Here is a 17,291-nt window from a genome sequence, read left to right on the forward strand (position 1 = left end):
TGAGATCTGCACACCCTAGATTGTGGATGCTCGTAGAGGACAGACGTCAGTAGATTCACTTGAGAAATCCACGGCACACCAAATGCGTTTTATCAATTAGTAATTTTTAATTCATAGTAGTTTTCACATCAATTTAATGTTCCATCTAGAGCAATTATGTAAGCAGTATTTTTTTTTTAAAGTTAAGCAGTACAACCCCAACGTTTCGGTCGGTGTCGACCTTTATCAAGGGATCTGTGGCTTGAATATGCAGTGTCTGCTCTGGAGATCTCCAGAGCAGACACTGCATATTCAAGCCACAGATCCCTTGATAAAGGTCGACACCGACCGAAACGTTGGGGTTGTACTGCTTAACTTTTAAAAAAATACTGCTCACATGACTACAGTACAATACACTGCCTCTAATTACCCACAACTATTAATGTAAATGAGCTAGTGTTTGTCTTGTAACCTCACCATGTGAACTTGATATTAAAGATGTTCATTGGGGTTAAAATCCGGTCTGTATGGGCCAGTCAAGTTCTTCCACACCAAACTCACCCAACCATATCTTTATGGACCTTGCTTTGTGCACTTGCGCACAGGTATGCTGGAAAAGAAAAGGGCCATCCCCAAAGAATGCAGTTGTCCACAATGTCTTGGTATTAACATTTTGTTTCAATGGAACTAAGAAGCCTAGGCCGACCCCTGAAAAACAACCCCATAGCATTATCTTTCCTCCATGAAACTTTACAGATGGCACAATACAGTCAGGCAGGTAATGTTTACCTGGAAAATTCAGATTCGCCTATCAGACCATTAGACAGAGAAATGTAATTGGTCACTCCACAGAACACATTTACAGTATGTTGATCCAGAGTTCTATGGCAGTGTGCTTAAAGGGGTTCTCCGTGAATTAGGAAAATGAAAATACTTAAATATTACTTTATTAGAAATATATTTCCAAATACCTTTTATTAGTTATAATGGCTTGTTTTGTCCAGGGAGCAGTCATCAGGGGAAATAAAATGGCCGCTGTCCTATTAGTACACACAAAACCTGTCCTAATTAGAGATGAGCAAATCGAAGCTGACGAAGTGGAATTCGAACCGAATGTCTGGAATGTGGTAACGAAGCGCAATTTTTCCTAAAATGGCGGCTACACGTGTGAGGACTTTGGGCAAGGAACTCTGAGAAGGCTGGATGACCCATAATGCCATACATGCAGCCAATCAGCAGCCAGCCAGCCCTGTGATGTCACAGTTAAATACGGCGGCCATAGTGGATTTAGATATTTTCCAGCGTTCGGAGTGTAGGGGGAAAAAAATATAAAAAATATATATATATATATATATATATATATATATACGCAGTTTACTTCTGCAGTTATATGTGGTAAAAGCGTTCAGTGACGTATTTCAGTACTAAAAGAAAAATATATACGCAGTTCACTGTTGCAGTTATTTGCGGTAAAAGCGTTTAGCGGCCTTTTTCAGTACAAAGAGAAAATCACAGTCCTGATCAAAGGTTTAAGACCACTTAAAAAATATCAAAAAATCATATTTAGCATGGCTGGATCTTAACAAGGTTAACAAGTAGAGCTTCAACATGCAACAAGAAGAAATGGGAGTGAGACAAAACAATTTTTGAGCATTCAATTTAATGAAAACAACGAATAAACTGAAACAGCTGATCATAAGTTTAGGACCACGTGCCTTTAAAAGGCCAAATCTGTGCAAAGATGTGGATTCATTGTCATTTTCTGTCAGGTAGTCACACGTTGTGATGGCAAAGGCAAAAAAACTCTCCCTTTTTGAACGTGGTCGGGTTGTTGAACTGCATTAGCAGGGTCTCTCACAGCGCCTCATCGCTGCTGAGGTGGGACGCAGTGACAGTCATTTGGAATTTCTTAAAATCTTAAATGATCCTGAGGGTTATGGAACAAAAAAGTCAAGTGGAAGATCCCAAAAAATTTCATCAGCACTGAGCCGGAGGATCCAATTGGCTGTCCATCAAGACACTGGACGATCCTCAAACCAAATTAAGGCCCTTACTGGTGCTGACTGCAGCCCCATAACCATCAGACAGCATCTGAGACTGAAGGGCTTCAAAAACAAAAAACGTCTTCAAAGACCTCGTCTCCTTGAACGCCACAGAACTGCTCTTTTGGACTTTGCAAGAGACCACCAAACATGGGACATTCAAAGGTGGAAGAAAGTTTTATTCTCTGATAAGAATTTTTTTTACCTTGATGGTCCTGATGGTTTCTAACGTTACTGGCATGACAAGCAGATCCCACCTGAGATGTTTTCTACGCGCCACAGTGGAGGAGGCGCCATAATGGTCTGGGGTGCTTTTTCCTTCAGTGGAACAATGGAGCTTCAGGAAGTGCAGGGGCGTCAAAAGGCCGCTGGCTATGTCTAGATGTTGCAGAGAGCATTCCTCATGACTGAGGGCCCTCGTCTGTGTGGTAATGACTGGGTTTTTCAACAGGACAACACTACAGTACACAATGCCCGCAGGACAAGGTACTTCATCCAGGAGAAAAACATCACTCTTTTGGCCCATCCTGCATGTTCCCCTGATCTAAATACAATTGAGAACCTTTAGGGATGGATGGCAAGGGAAGTTTACAAAAATGGACAACCGTTCCAGACAGAAGATGGCCTTCGTGCGGCCGTCTTCACCACTTCGAGAAATGTTCCCACTCACCTCATGAAAACGCTTGCATCAAGCATGCCGAAACAAATTTTTTAAGTGATAAACAATAACGGCGGAGCTACTCATTACTGAGTCCATGTTTGGAAGTTGGATTTCTGTTTTGGGGGGGTTTAGATTTTTTTGGGAGGTGTGGTCCTAAACTTTTGACCAGTTGAAAAACAGCCTGTTTCAGTTTATTCGTTGTTTTCATTAAATTGAATACTCAAAAAATGTTTTGTCTCACTCCCATTTCTTCTTGTTGCATGTTGAAGCTCTACTTGGAACCTTGTTAACCCCTTAGGGACACAGCCTTATTTCACCTTAAGGACCAGGCCATTTTTTGCAAATCTGACCACTGTCACTTTAAGTGCTGATAACTTTAAAACGCTTTGACTTATCCAGGCCGTTCTGAGATTGTTTTTTCATCACATATTTTACTTCATGACACTGGTAAAATGAAGTAAAATTTTTTTTTTCTTGCACAAAATAATACCTAATTTACCCAAAATTTGGAAAAATTTGCAAATTTCAAAGTTTGTTTCTCTACTTCTGTAATACATAGTAATACCCCCCAAAATTGTGATGACTTTACATTCCCCATATGTCTACTTCATGTTTGAATTATTTTGGGAATAATATTTTATTTTTTGGGGTTGTTATAAGGCTTAGAAGTTTAGAAGCAAATCTTGAAATTTTTCAGAAATCCAATTTTTAGGGACCACTACAGGTCTGAAGTCACTTTGCATGGCTTACATAATAGAAACCACCCAAAAATGACCCCATTCTATAAACTACACCCCTCAAGGTATTCAAAACTGATTTTACAAACTTCGTTAACCCTTTAGGTGTTGCACAAGAGTTGTTGGCAAATGGGGATGAAATTTGAAAATTTCATTTTTTTGCCTAATTTTCCATTTTAACCCATTTTTTCCACTAACAAAGCAAGGGTTAACAGCCAATCAAGACTGTATGTTTATTGCCCTGACTCTGCCGTTTACAGAAACACCCCATATGTGGCCGTAAACTACTGTACGGCCACACAGCGGGGTGTAGAGTGAAAGGTGCGCCGTTTTGTTTTTGGAAGGCAGATTTTGCTGGACTGGTTTATTTACACCATGTCCCATTTGAAGCCCCCCTGATGCACCCCTAGAGTAGAAACTCCATAAAAGTGACCCCCATCTAGGAAACTACACCCCTCAAGGTATTCAAAACTGATTTTACAAACTTTGTTAACCCTTTAGGTGTTGCAAAAGATTTAATGGAAAATAGAGATACAATTTCCAAATTTCACTTTTTTGGCAGATTTTCCATTTTAATATTTTTTTTCCAGTTACAAAGCAAGGGTTAATAGCCAAACAAAACTCATTATTTATGGCCCTAATTCTGTAGTTTACAGAAACACCCCATATGTGGTCGTAAACTGCTGTACGGGCACACGGCAGGGCGCAGAAGGAAAGGAATGCCATACGGTTTTTGATAGGCAGATTTTGCTGGACTGTTTTTTTTTACACCATGTCCCATTTGAAGCCCCCCTGATGCACCCCTAGAGTAGAAACTCTAAAAAAGTGACCCCATTTTAGAAACTATGGGATAGGATGGCAGTTTTGTTGGTACTAGTTTAGGGTACATATGATTTTTGGTTGCTCTATATTACACTTTTTGTGCGGCAAGGTAACAAGAAATAGCTTTTTGGGCAGCGTTTTATTATTTTGTTATTTACAACATTCATCTGACAGGTTAAATCATGTGGTAATTTTATAGAGCAGGTTGTCACGGACGCGGCGATACCTAATATGTATACGATTTTTATTTATTTATGTAAGTTTTACACAATGATTTCATTTTTAAAACAAAAAAAAGTTTGTGTCTCCATAGTCTAAGAGCCATAGTTTTTTCAGTTTTTGGGCGATTATCTTAAGTAGGGTCTAATTTTTTGCGGGATGAGATGACGGTTTGATTGTTACAATTTTGGCGTACATGCTATCTTTTTGATCACTTTTATTACCTTTTTTTGGGAAGTAAGGTGGGCAAAATGTCAATTTCATCATAGTTTTTTATTTTTTATTTGGCGTTCACCGTTCGGGTAAAGTAACATGACCGTTTTATAGATCAGGTCGTTACGGACGCGGCGATACCAAACATGTGTAGGGAATTTTATTTTTTTCATTTTTAATCAGTGATAAATGTGTTTTTTGATTTTTGCATTTTTTTCACTATTTTATTGACCCAGACCCACTTGGTTCTTGAAGATCCAGTGGGTCTGATGTCGTCTGTATAATACAGTACAGTACACTATATAGGGTACTGCACTGTATTTTACTTACACTTTGTCTGAACAGATCTATTGTCACGGCCACGGTTTTGGCCGTGACTCCTTGGGAGCCGCATACTGTTGCCCGCGGTTTGGGTTGTTGTTTCAACCGCAGCTTGAGGCATGTTGTTACTTGTCTCAGGTGCGGTTGCCGCGGACAACAGGTGTGTGTGCGGTCCCTTTGGAGTCTGTGTGCGTGTATGTATGCAACTTTGTTTGTCTGTGTGCACTCTGTGTATTGTGTGGTGTGCACTGACACCTTTCCTGCACTGTGGTTGCCCGTGGCAACGTTTGGTGATGTGTCCTTGTGGTGGCAGTGTCCCGGCCTTTTGGCTGACTCCCAGGACACGGTTGCCACCCATGTCGCTGCCAGCGGTAACAACCACAGTGTGTTTGTTGTGTTTGGACACGGTTCCTTTAAGTTGGTGTTTTCCCTTTCCTGTGGTGCTGGAAGGGTTAACTCTCTTCCCAGTGTGTGTGATGTCACTGGGTGTGTCTAACCGGTGGGTGTGGCCACTTAGGCCTATATAGCTTCTGTCTTCGGCATGGCTCAGGAGGTTGCTTCAGCCATGCTTTGCTGTAGCAGCCTCCTGTGATTTCTATCTCCTTGTATGGGCCACCCTTCCGGTCATATGTTATTATTGCGTGATTTGTTGTTGATGTCCTGTGTCTTTGCTTTTTGTGCAGCTATGGATGTCCTGGTCCCTGTGTGTCTTCATGTGTGTGCTGTTTACCTTTGTTTGTGTGGACAGCGTTTGCACGGGTTCCAGTCAGCTAGGCTGAGACAGGTATGTGTGGAACTGTTAGGGTTCACCTGTCTTATCCGTAGTCCTGTTTATGTACCCCCATCTTCATGCTGCTTGGCCAGTGAGACTCCTGCTCCTCCGTTCCTAGGAGGAGTGTGTTGTCTTACCCTGCTCCTTAGCCCAGGAGGGTAGGTCAGGGCTCCAAGGTTCCTGCGCATGGGTCCTCCTACCATCAAGGTCGGCCCATGCAGGTAGGAGACAGGGTCAGCGTTAGGGATGCAACAGGAGGTGACCTGCTCCCTAATTCTGTGTTCCTGGCGAGTAGAGACTGGACATCTTTCGCCCAGCGCACGGCTGAGGATGGGGGAAATTGCCTTCAGCACAGATCTGTTTAGCACCATGGACAGCAGGATGCCTGAGAAGGCATCCTGTTGCCATGGGAACCTTCCCTGTCTGCCATAACTTCGCAGATGGGGAAGGGTGAGGACGGGGCTGGCGGGGGGCTCTCTCCCTCTCCATCGGGGGGCTGCAAAGGCACAGCAGCCCCCCGATCGGAGAGGGAAGGAGCTCCCTGCGCTGTTAACCTTTTCCATACAGGTTGTCAGCCGTTTATACCAGGGTGCCAGCAATGTGCTAGCACCCTTGTATACCCACTAGCCACCAACGATTATTCAAGGGGAGGCGGGCGGGGGATCGCGATCCCACCTGCCGCACCGCCCGCCTCCCGCACCGCCCGCAACCTTCCCCCTGCACCACCCGCCCACATAATATCACTCAGGGGTGCAGGCTGAGATAAAACATAGATATTTTGGGCATTATAAAGTTTCTGATCCCCACGGTCAGAAACTGCAAAAAGCGCATCAAACCGCAGGTCTGAATTGACCTGCGGTTTGTTGCGATCGCCGACGTGGGGGGGTCACGGGACCCCCCCGCTCGCATTTAGCCTAGGTGCCTGCTCAATGATTTGAGCAGGCACCTTGTTCCGATCACCGCCCGCCGGGCGGCAGTGATCGGAACAACACGTGACGTACCGGTACATCATGTGTCCTTAAGTACCAGGACATCATGACGTACCGGTACGTCATGTGTCCTGAAGAGGTTAAGATCCGCCATGCTAAATATGATTTTTTGCCATTTTTCAAGTGGTCTTAAACTTTTGATCAGGACTGTATATACGCATTTCACTGTTGCAGTTATTTGTGGTGAAAGCGTTTAGTGGCCTATTTCAATACAGAAAGAAAAATATATTTTCGCACTTCACTGTTGCAGTTATTTGCAGTTAAAGCGTTTAGTGGCCTATTTCAGTACAAAAATAAAAATATATTCTCAGTTCACTTCTGCAGTTGAATGTGTTGAAAGCGTTTAGTGGTCTATTTCAGTACAGAAAGATAAATATATATACGCACTTCACTGTTGCAGTTATTTGTGGTGAAAGCCTTTAGTGGCCTATTTCAGTACAAAAAGAAAAATATATATGCATTTCACTATTGCAGTTATTTGTGGTAAAAGTGTTTAGTGGCCTATTTAAGTACAAAAAGAAAAATATATACGTACTTCACTTCTGCAGTTATATGTGTTGAAAGCGTTTAGTGGCCTATTTCAGTACAAAAAGAAAAATATATACGCACTTCACTGTTGCAGTTATTTATGGTGAAAGCGTTTAGTGGCCTATTTCAGTACAAAAAGAAAAATATATTTGTCGCTTTCAGGGGTGTTTTAATTTGCTGTTACTTTTAGCTGAACTAAATAAATTATGTCAGGCAGAGAAGTGCCAGGCCATGCACAGAGGAGTAGCAGAGGCCTAAATGTTTCTGGCGCAGGCAGAGGTCGCAGCAGAGTAAGGGGGCGTGGCAGCAGGAGTCTCAGCGAGAGGTCTGAGCTCCCGTTGTCAACTAGTGGTCGTGTCTTGAACAGCAACCCAGCGGTTCTTGGTTGGTTAACTCGGTCATCCATTTCATCCCAAGTGACATCATACACCCCCAGCCAACAGTCGGTGGGTTTGTCAGACACAACCCTTAGTTGGCATGGCCCAGGAGCAGCTACTATACAGCGAAGACGAGCTACTAGACAGTCAGCAGCTACTGCCCAGCCAAGATCGTCACCATAAAGTGGCCTGGGAGAACCGTGGCTCCAATGTGGTGGTTCAGCCTGCCGCAGCAACCGCTGCATCACTCAGTGGCACACACCCGGTTTCAGGCAGTCAAGGCTCAATCCTCTCAGCAGAAGGGATCTGTCTGTCATTCCTATCTTCTACTGGTCCAGATGCTCCTACTCCTCCTTAGTCATTCCGTCAGTAATCGATCACCGAAGCGATTGAGAAGAGACAGCAGTATGCGTGCACTCATCCAACGGCACAGAAGCTGAATGTGCTCCTGTCCAAGTAGCTAGTGCTGCAGTCCCTCCCTTTCCAAGTGGTGGCCTCTGCACCTTTCAGAGAACTGATCGCTTGTGCCGAGCCGAGGTGGAGAGTCCCAAGCCGTCATTTCTTTGCCAAAAAGGCAGTACCAGCCCTGCACAAATATGTAGAACAGAAGGGGGGGCAGTCCTTGAGCCTGTCGGTATATGCCAAAGTGCACGGCAGCGCCTACGTGCGGAGCTGTAACTACGTTCAGTGACAATACATTTCCTTTACGGCCCACTGGGTGAATGTGGTTCCTGCACAGCCACACCAGCAACTTGGCCACGTCACACCGCTTCCGCCTCCACATTGTCATGCCGTTGGTCCTGCGACAATGTCCGCCTCTGTTTCCTCATCCTCCACCATGTCTTCAGCCTCCACTGCAGAGACAGGTCACAGTGCCCCTCCAGCATACCACATGGCGGTGTCACGCTGTTCTTGACCTCGTTTGCCTTGGCGAACGGAGTCACACAGGGGAGGAACTGCTTATGTCCTTCAGGAAGAAATGGAATCCTTGCTTTCTCCCCGAAAACTCAAAATAGGAACCATGGTGACAACAACAGGAAGAACATTGTGTCAGTGCTGCGTCAAGGAGGGCTGAGCCATGAGCCCTGCATGGAACACGTCTTCAATTTGGTTGTCAAGCGGTTCACTTCAGCCACTCATACACCGCAAAGCACACCCTCCTTAAGCTGCAGCGGCAGAACGGCATCCCTAAACATAGGCTGATATGCGATGTTTCCACCCTTTGGAATTCCACCCTCCATATGTAGGACTGAGTATACTAACAGAGAAAGGCAATCAACGATTTCTTGATTATCCAAGTGGATAGGAGTACTCCCCTGTGTAACTTCTATGTCAGCCAATGGCAGCTCATGCGTGACACCTGCTGTTTGCTCAGGCCCTTTGAGGGCGCCACGTTATTTGTCAGTCGCCAGGACTACGGGATGAACAACGTCATTCCATTGCTTCATGTCCTAGAACAGATGGTGGTAACAATGGCTGGTCAGGGGACAGTAGACGTGGCGCCTAGATCTCACGGCCACATGAACCCTGTGGGGGCTGAACTGGAAGAGGAGGGGAAGGAGGACATTGGGGCACAGGCAATGTTTAGTGAAATGGGTGTTTTTTCTACTCATCTGACAGAAGAGGAGGAGCAGGAGCAGCCAGAGGAGCTACAGGGTGATGAGGAAGACAGAGGACCCAGACACACCGTGGCAGAATACAGTGGAGATGGAGGCAGGGAGTCCCTCCGTGTCACTTGCACAAATGACCCAACGCATGCCTACTTGCTTGCATAGTGACAGCCGAATTGTCACCATTCAGTAGAGGGATGACGTCTGGCTCTCCACCTTGTTGGACCCTCGCTACCGGTCCAAAATGGGGGCCTTTTTTACACCCACTGAGAGGGAGGACAAACTGATCTACTACATAGTAGTCAGTTGGCCGCTGCCTATCGGTGCCATCGTCTATTCTCTCACAGGTCTGACCGGGGAGGGGGCCCTCTGCGCTCACGTTCCACTGCCATGGCTGCTGGGAAGGGGTGGGGTGGCAGGAGCAGTACCAGCACCATCAGCAGCAGCCTGAGTCTACAGTCACTGATGAGTAGCTTTCTTCACCCGCATAGTGAAAAAACTACTTACCAGCAGCAGGTAGACCTGGAGCAGGACCTGAACCAGCAGGTGATGGCATACTTTGACAGCACCCTGCCAACCCACATTGAAGATCCGCTGGACTACTGGGCAGCTAAACTGAATTTGTGGCCGCAACTAGCAGAGCTTGCCCTGGAAAAGCTGTTCTGCCCGGCCAGTAGTGTGGCATCAGAGTGGGTGTTTAGTGCGGCGGGGACTATAGTTACCCCAAGGAGAACTCTCCTGTCCACCAAAATTGTGGAGAGACTGACCTTTGTCAGTCTCTCTGTCTAGTAGCTCGTCTTCGCTGTATAGTAGCTGCTCCTGGGCCATGCCAACTAAGGGTTGTGTCTGACAAACCCACCGACTGTTGGCTGGGGGTGTATGATGTCACTTGGGATGAAATGGATGACCGAGTTAACCAACCAAGAACCGCTGGGTTGCTGGTCAAGACACGACCACTAGTTGACAGCTGATAAGAATTTCAGCTGAATCTCTGTAGGTATGGAGTTCATGAAGAGATTTGAAGTATAAAGAGGATGGACAGGACAGATGGTGGTAATGTGGGGCTGGGGTAATGGAGACTGCATACAAGGGCTGCTGCTCACAACCCACACCCTCCTATCTGTATTTCATGTCTTCTCTTGAACTCCATTCCTACAGGGATTCAGCTGAAGATCATATTAAACTGTATTCAGGATTATAATCCCTGACAAGCAGAGCAGAGAGGAGGATGAGGATTAGGACTAGTGATAAGCAAATTTTTCAGAAATTCGATTCGCCAGTTCGCCTAATGTTTTTGGAAAAATTTGGTTTGATACAAATTTATTCACGGCGAATTACATAAAAAAAACACCTATTTCCTGGCTGCAGAGAGCCTTTATAGTGGTTTCGAAGACTGTGCCTTGCAGTAACATGCATAGGGAGTCCGTATGACATGCAGATGACAGGCGTTGCTCTTAGAATCACTACACACTTCACTTATTTGGGCAGTCACGGGCCAAAACTGACCAAATAACTGTCACGGATGGTGTAACAGAAAACAAGAAGTTACAAATAAGGATCCGACTGGCTTGATCCAAAACTAAGGAACAAAAAGATTGACCCCTATTTAAGCCCTGAAACTCTCCCTGTCTTCTCAGCCCATGCAAAGATCTCTATGATAGAAAATTGCATGCCCTTGTGCCTCGACTGTATGACACCTGAACACCCTATAATAGTGAAGGGACACGACCACCGGCTCCCTACACTTAATACGGATGGAGTCAGGGTCACCTAGGATCAAGGCAACAGGAAAACACAAATAAATGAACAGACTTATCTGTAGAAGCATCAGTTGTAGCTCGCAGCATGAGCACACTCCAGGAAGTTGTATAAACCGCAAGGTGAGGCAGTATGGGAGGGGATATATAGGGAGGCAATCACTGCTAATAGATGACAGCTGGGAGAGGGAGGAGAGATGTCAAAACGAAAGCAAAACAAAAGAAGATCATGCAGGAGGTACTGAAGGGCGTCTATCAAAACTTCTCAAAGATCTGGTTGTGACAATAATTCAAGTATGAATAAGCGTACTCCTTTCACACTGTCGTCAGCTAATTCCACATAGATGTCTACATAACCTGTTCTATTAAACACTTATACAAGTAGATAACCTGCTGACCCCTGACAGAGTGAAGAGGGTGTCAGCAGTAAGTTTGTGTTGACGTCACTGATTAATTTGCCCTTCCTCTGATCTGTAAGAACAGTAACCCACAAAAAATGGATCCTGTCTGTGGACCATACGCCTTCACTCGGTCAGCATTTGCTCAATAATCCATCAGTATTTCTAATGCAAAAAAAAACAGGAGTGGATGACACATGAATGGAATATTTGCATGTCTTCTGTGTTTTCTACTCACTCCTGTTTTTGGCTACCAAATCATAAGCCAATTCTGATGGGACCATACAGGCCTTACAGCTGCTACACAGACAGGATCCATTGTGCGTCTCATTTTTCCTTCCTTCTGACAGATAAGACAGTATAAGAAGGCCACCGAGTGGCACAATGACAGAGTCTGGAGGTGGCAGCAGTATGAGGAGGCCAGCGATTGGCACAATGAGAGAGTCTGGAGGTGGCAGCAGTATGAGGAGGCCACCGAGTGGCACAATGACAAAGTATGGAGGTGGCAGCAGTATGAGGAGGTCACCAAGTGGCACAATGACACAGTCTGGAGTTGGCAGCATCAGGAGGAGGCCATCCAGTGGCACAATGACAGAGTCTTGAGTTAGAAGCAGTATGAGGAGGCCACTGAGTGGCACAATGACAGAGTCTGGAGGTGGCAGCAGTATGAGGAGGCCAGCGATTGGCACAATGACAGAGTCTGGAGGTGGTAGCAGTATGAGGAGGCCAGGAGAAGGCCATCGAGTGGCATAATGAAAGAGTCTGGAGTTGGCAGCATCAGGAGAAGGCCACCAAGTGGCACAATGACAGAGTCTGGAGGTGGCGGCAGCAGCAGCATCAGGAGAAGGGCACCGAATGGCACAATGACAGAGTCTGGAGGTGGGGGCAGTACGAGGAGGCCACCCAGTGGCATAATGACCGAGTCTAGAGGTGGCAGCAGCATGAGGAGACCACAGAGTGGCCCAATGACAAAGTGTGGAGGTGGCAGCAGCATCAGGATGAGGCCAAAGAGTGGCATAATGACCGAGTCTGGAGGAAGCGACAGCAGAAGCATCAGGAAGATACCACAGAGTGCCTAGATGACATAGTGTGGAGATGGCAGCAGCAGCACCATCAGGATACCACAGAGTGGCAAGGTGACATAGTGTGGATTTGGCAGCAGCATCAGGACACCACAGAGTGGCAAGGTGACATAATGTGGAGATGGCAGCGGCAGCAGCACAAAGTGACCCGGTGACAGAGTGGGGTGGTGGGTGGTAATACCAGTTCCTGCTGATGAAGGTGGGTGAAAGAAGGAGCAGTTGGCATCAGATGTGTGGCATCAGGCGGGTGGCAGCATCAGAGTAGTAGCTGAGGCAGGTAGCCAGAAGAAACCGGTCTCTTTTTTCAAGGTTGGATGAGGCGGCATGGATGATCTAATCAGATGCATCAGGCAATTGTGGGTGGAAATCCTGGCTGATCCACGCCTGGTTCATCTCGACAATCTTTTTGTTCCTTAGTTTTGGATCAAGCCAGTCGGATCCTTATTTGTAACTTCTTGTTTTCTGTTACACCATCCGTGACAGTTATTTGGTCAGTTTTGGCCCGTGACTGCCCAAATAAGTGAAGTGTGTAGTGATTCTAAGAGCAACGCCTGTCATCTGCATGTCATACGGACTCCCTATGCATGTTACTGCAAGGCACAGTCTTCTAAACCACTATAAAGGCTCTCTGCAGCCAGGAAATAGGTGTTTTTTTTATGTAATTCGCCGTGAATAAATTTGTATCAAACCAAATTTTTCCAAAAACATTAGGCGAACTGGCGAATCGAATTTCTGAAAAATTTGCTTATCACTAGTCCTAATCCTCATCCTCCTCTCTGCTCTGCTTGTCAGGGATTATAATCCTGAATACAGTTTAATATGATCTTCAGCTGAATCCCTGTAGGAATGGAGTTCAAGAGAAGACATGAAATACAGATAGGAGGGTGTGGGTTGTGAGCAGCAGCCCTTGTATGCAGTCTCCATTACCCCAGCCCCACATTACCACCATCTGTCCTGTCCATCCTCTTTATACTTCAAATCTCTTCATGAACTCCATACCTACAGAGATTCAGCTGAAATTCTTATCAGCTGTATTCAGGATCCTACCGGGTCATTTATGAAAATGTCCCCCATAATCCCTGACAAGTAGAGGAGAAGGGAGGATGGGGCAGCTTTTGTCCTGTTGTGTGATTAGGACAGGTTTTGTGTGTACTAATAGAACTGCAGCCATTTTGTTTGCCCCCTGATAATTGCTCCCTGGACAAAACAAGCCGTTATAACTAATGAAGGGTATTTGGAAATCTATTTATAATTAAGTAATAGTTAAGTATTTTCTTTTCTTAGTTCCTGAAAAACACCTTTAAGCCACATCGCCCAATCTTTGTCATTGAGCTTGGTGATGTAAGGCTGGAAATCCATGCCATGAAGCTCCTGGTGAACAATTTTCATGCTGATGTTAATGGCAAGGTAGGTATGGACCCTGCAGTTGGAGTCAGCAGAACATTGGTGACTTTTATACACAATACGCACTCAGTTGCCTTGCTCTGTATCGTTACATGGTCTTCAATTCATTGCTGAGTTACTGTGGTTCATAAACACTTCCACTTTAGAACAATACCACACACAGTTGATTGTGGAAAATCTAGGAGTGAAGACATTTTAGGAATAGACTTGCATCCTATTATAGGACCATGCTGGAATTTGGGGAGCACTTTAATGAGCCATTCTTTCACATGATATATGTATATAAATGTATATAAAGGCAGACTGCATGGCTAGGGGCTGGATTTTATACACCTGTGGTAAGTCTTTAGAAGAATAGAAAGATATAAAAAAACTGATCACGGTCACTTCGGTCAGAGATCAGCTATTTATTATGGGCGAGCAAGTCCTACATTAAGTACTTTTTCTCCCATCAAAAACAACTGATCTCTGATGGAAGTGGCAAAAAACGATTAAAACTGACCCTCAAAATAACGGTTATGCTTTTTTTAAAAAAAATTCTGAATAAAAATTTCATTTTCTACAGTTGTAGTGTAGCAGATAAAAGTGCTTCAACATAATAGGATTATGATTTGGTTTTATGGATGCTCACAGAGATATATAGTGCTAGTAGAAGAAGCCTGCAGTCTAGTTTTTTTAAGGAATAAGTTGAGACACGGCCCTAAGCATCCCTAGACACTCGAGAAGCAAAGCTAATAAGTACATATGTTGCATATGTGCACTTCCACGATTGCAAAGTGCCAGAAATTAGCTGCTAAACTGTAGAAGGCAATATCCGGAAGATTCAATCTCCTATCACCTTAGGCCGTTGAAGTTTAAAAAGACATTATGGCTAAGCCAATGGCTTCCCCAAATAAACCTCTGAAACAAGAAGTAGTTTGACATCAGAATAATAAGGGTAAATAATAATTTGGGGAATACAACCATTAAGTGGATATCTACCCAAGAAAGCCAGCTTGAAATGCTGCCAAGAGTCTCTTAGTTCCAGCAGCGATGAGATTATGGGGTTTCAAGTTCTTTGTAAAGAAGGAAGGGATTGGCTGGAAGTTAAACAAGATAAATAAGTGAGGGATTCTCTTTGCCATTGGAAGGGATATGAGTTACCCTAATACTTCCTTCCCATTCTAAAGATTGGTAGGCCCCAGTTTTATCAAAGTTTACCCTAAACCCTGAAATAAATCTAAATCTAGTTGTAATAGTTGTCATAATGTCCAGGATTGCCTACTTCAGGTTAGATATAAATAGAAGAATGTCATCAGTGAAGGCCAGGACATTCATCTCCACAGAACCGACCTGAATACCCCAGAAAGAGGGCAAATTCTTTAGCCTTCAATGCAGGGGATGCAGAGCAAGATTAAATAATACCAGAGACATGTGACCCTAAAAAACAAACAAAAAGTTATTGACCCCAACCATAGACTGAGCATCATAAATCATTTATATACCATCGAAGACATGAACCGAACTGGTGTATAGTTAGTATTCTATTAATATGAGTCCATAAGACCCTGTCAAACCCTCTGTCGGTGTGTAAAATAACCAAGATATTTATTGTCGAATATGAGAGATTGCCCCTATAGCTGTTAATATAATATAAGTTAGGGATCTCCCATGAGTGAAGTCGGGTTGGGAACGTGCAGATAAGATCAGGAATAATGGATTGTAGTCCCATGGCTAAAATTTGTATATTGTGAAGTCTGAATTTAATTATGATAAAGGTCGACAGAAATTAGTAAGGGTAGGCTCCCTACCCGGTTTTGGAATGACAGTTATAAATGCATTATTAAAGCCATCGGGGATACTTTTAGTTGAAATAATATGATTGTACAAAGAACACAAGTGTGGGCTAAGAGAGGAGCTTAGTAATCGATAATATTCATTACTAAAGCCATCAGGACCTAGGGCTTTGGAAAGCTTTAGGCACTTTATGGTCTGGGCTATTTCTTCTTGGCTGATGGGGAAATTAAAGACCGCAGGATTGGTAGATGAGATTGGTTCAAGGATAAGCTGTTTATTGGGTCATCCTGTTCAGCATTATATAAAACGGCACAAAAATTTCAGTAGGGATCCCGAGTGCGATTTGACCTTAACTACCTGAGTAGCAAGTTAAAAGGGTTTGGTAACTCACGCCAAGAGCCATCCCAGTTTACCATTACCGACTGAAAATATTTATTTAATAATCGAGGTTAGTCACATCTAAATAGGCCTGGTGCGCTTCCGGGGAGTTTCCAATTTGAATTGTTTACACCTGTATTTGTTTTTAACTGTTGAGTTCCCAAGTGAGAGAACTTTATGAAGTGATCTAACAGATGACTGTGCTGTACTGGCATCAAGATTTTGGGCAGTGATAGGGTCTTTATGATTGTGCAATATAATATGACTAGTGTTGAGCAGAGCGGAATTTGGTCTGAAGTTAAAGGGAATCTGTCACTAGCAATTTAGCAAAAAATTTTTTTCATGAATCCATGTTTAATAAAGTACCTTTTTTCCATATGTCTTGTTCTTTTTATTGTGAGTCTTGTAATTTCTTCAAAAAAAAATTCTTATGATATGCAAATGAAGCTGTAAGGAGCCCAGAGGGGCGTTATTCTTTCTCCACGGTGCCCAGGAACCCCCCTCTGAAATGCCGTGCCCGCCTAAATTTGAAAACTAAGAACTCCTCCAAGTTCAGCTAAATCGCCTCCCAGAGGCGCGGCTAACTGCTCTGCTGCAAACACCCCGATCCTCCTCTCGCCCGCATCCGAAATCCCGCGCAGGCGCAGTGCCGGCGATTGCCTGCGCTATGATAAGACGACTGAGGGCAACAGCTTCAACAGCGTCACTGGGCATGTGCCGATCCCAGTGACGTGTTCGCTGTTTCCTCACCCAGCTGCAAGCTGAATAGGCTGTCCTGTCATGCCCCACTCTGACGCTGTACGGAGGTCAGCCAGGATTGCAGCACAAGTTTAGTGGTTGCTTTGGAGCCGTGCTGAATCCGCCTCTCATCAGGTGCACTGGGTGGGGTCATTAGTTTAAATAGCACATCGCCCAGTGCCCTGGGCGGATTATACTGTTCATTCTGTCTGGGAAGCTTGGAGAGAAGGTTGGCTGTCTGTTCCTGCTCTCTGAGATAAGTGTCATTGTTAGTTTAGTTGTTTGTGTCTTCTTGTCCATCCAGGTTCTGTGCGAGCAGACTGCTCCTATCTCCCCTCTTCACCATCTTAGGGAATTTGCTAGCCCAGGCAGGAGGACACTAGCACACCTACCTTTAAGGTCTGCTGTGGGCTGAGCAGTGCAGGGAAAGAGGTCAGGGATTAGCTAGGAGGTGACCCTTCCCCTGTCTCTCGTCCAGAGCCTGGTTG

At 44.8% G+C, this 17,291-nt stretch overlaps 1 protein-coding gene across 1 annotated transcript in view; it reads left to right on the forward strand.

The window, feature by feature from the left end:
- Positions 1-17,291, forward strand: part of LOC122941676 (oocyte zinc finger protein XlCOF7.1-like) — a 38,895-nt gene that overhangs the window by 14,625 nt on the left and 6,979 nt on the right. Inside the window, exon 2 of the mRNA XM_044299095.1 lies at positions 13,792-13,914. The gene's annotated coding sequence lies outside the window, so the exon portion shown is untranslated. The remainder of the gene's footprint in view (positions 1-13,791; positions 13,915-17,291) is intronic.

This window comes from Bufo gargarizans, chromosome 6, assembly GCF_014858855.1.
Source record: "Bufo gargarizans isolate SCDJY-AF-19 chromosome 6, ASM1485885v1, whole genome shotgun sequence".
NCBI lineage: Eukaryota > Metazoa > Chordata > Amphibia > Anura > Bufonidae > Bufo > Bufo gargarizans.